This window comes from Neovison vison, chromosome 4 (assembly GCF_020171115.1).
Source record: "Neovison vison isolate M4711 chromosome 4, ASM_NN_V1, whole genome shotgun sequence".
Taxonomy (NCBI): Eukaryota; Metazoa; Chordata; class Mammalia; order Carnivora; family Mustelidae; genus Neogale; species Neogale vison.
This window is the reverse complement of record NC_058094.1, coordinates 94,267,644-94,270,083: the sequence shown is the minus strand read 5'-3', so window position 1 is coordinate 94,270,083 and position 2,440 is coordinate 94,267,644.

Here is a 2,440-nt window from a genome sequence, read left to right as displayed (position 1 = left end):
ATGTTGCTACAAAAGTTGGGTATTCATCCTTTCTGATGGAGGCATAATACTCCATAGTGTATATGGACCACATCTTCCTTATCCATTCATCCGTTGAAGGGCATCTTCGTTCTTTCCATAGTTTGGCAACCGTGGCCATTGCTGCTATAAACATTGGGGTACAGATGGCCCTTCTTTTCAGGTCATCTGTGTCTTTGGGGTAAATACCCAGGAGTGCTATTGCAGGGTCATAGGGAAGCTCTATTTTTAATTACTTGAGGAATCTCCACACTGTTCTCCAGAGGCTGCACCAACCTGCATTCCCAACAACAGTGTAAGAGGGTTCCCCTTTCTCCACATCCTCTCCAACACATGTTGTTTCCTGTCTTGTTAATTTTGGCCATTCTAACTGGTGTAAGGTGATATCTCAATGTGGTTTTAATTTGAATCTCCCTGAGGGCTAATGATGATGAACATTTTTTCATGTCTCTGATAGCCATTTGTATGTCTTGATTGGAGAAGTGTCTGTTCATATCATCTGCCCATTTTTTGATGTGTTTTCCTGTTTCATGTGTGTTGAGTTTGAGGAGATCATTATAGATCCTGGATATCAACCTTTTGTCTGTACTGTCATTTGCAAATATCTTCTCCCATTCCGTGGGTTGCCTCCTTTTTTTTTTTTTTTTTGACTGTTTCCTTTGCTGTGCAGAAGCTTTTGATTTTGATGAAGTCCCAAAAGTTTATTTTCGCTTTTGTTTCCTTTGCCTTTGGAGACGTATCTTGAAAGAAGTTGCTGTGGCTGATATCGAAGAGATTACTGCCTATGTTCTCCTCTAGGATTCTGATGGATTCCTGTCTCACGTTGAGGTCTTTTATGCATTTTGAGTTTATCTTGGCGTACGGTTTAAGCGAATGGTCGAGTTTCATTCTTCTACATATAGCTGTCCAGTTTTCCCAGCACCATTTATTGAAGAGACTGTCTTTTTTCCACTGTATATTTTTTCCTGTTTTGTCGAAGATTAATTGACCATAGAGTTGAGGGTCCATATCTGGGCTCTCTACTCTTTTCACTGGTCTATGTGTCCGTTTTCATGCCAGTACCATGCTGTCTTGGTGATCACAGCTTTGTAATAAAGCTTGAAATCAGGTAACGTGATGCCGCCAGCTTTATTTTTGTTTTTCAACATTTCCTTAGCGATTTGGGTTCTCTTCTGATTCCATACAAATTTTAGGATTATTTGCTCCAGCTCTTTGAAGAATGCCAGTGGAATTTTGATCAGAATGGCATTACAAGTATAGATTGCTCTAGGCAGTATAGACATTTTAACAATGTTCATTCTTTCGATCCAAGAGCATGGAATTGTCTTCCATCTATTTGTGTCTTCTTCAATTTCTTTCATGAGTGTTCTGTAGTTCCTTGAGTACAGATCCTTTACCTCTTTAGTTAGGTTTATTCCCAGGAATCTTATGGTTCTTGGTGCTATAGTGAATGGAATCGATTCTCTAATTTCCCTTTCTGTATTTTCATTGTTAGTGTATAAGAAAGCCACTGATTTCTGCACATTGACTTTATATCCTACCAAGTTGCTGAATTACTGTATGAGTTCTAGTAGTTTGGGGGTGGAGTCTTTTGGGTTTTCCATATAAAGAATCATGTCATCTGCGAAGAGAGAGAGTTTGACTTCTTCATTACCAATTTGGATACCTTTTATTTCTCTCTGTTGTATGATTGCTGTTGCTAGGACTTCTAATACTATGTTGAACAAGAGTGGTGAGAGTGGGCATCCTTGTCTTGTTCCTGATCTCAATGGGAAGGCTGCAAGCTTTTTCCCATTGAGGATGATATTTGCTGTGGGTCTTTCATAGATAGATTTGATGAGGTTCAGGAATGTTCCCTCTATCCCTATACTTTGAAGGGTTTTAATCAGGAACGGATGCTGGATTTTGTCAAATGCTTTTTCTGCATCAATTGAGAGGACCATGTGTTTTTTCTCTCTTCTCATATTAATTTGTTGTATCACATTGATGGATTTGCGAATGTTGAACCATCCTTGTAGCCCAGGGATGAATCCCACCTGATCATGGTAGATAATCTTTTTAATGTGCTGTTGGATCCTGTTGGCTAGGATCTTGTTGAGAATCTTAGCATCCATATTCATCAGTGATATTGGTCTGAAATTCTCCTTTTTGGTAGGGTCCTTGCCTGGTTTGGGGATCAGGGTAATGCTGGCTTCATAGAAATAGTCTGGAAGTTTTCCTCTGCTTCAATTTTTTGAAACAGCTTCAGGAGAATAGGTGTTATTTCTTCTTTGAAGGTTTGGTAGAATTCCCCAGGGAATCCGTCAGGTCCTGGGCTCTTGTTGTTTGGGAGGTTTTTGATCACTGATTCAATCTCGTTATTAAATATCAGTATATTCAGGTTGTCGATTTCTTCCTGGCTCAATGTTGGTAGTTTATATTT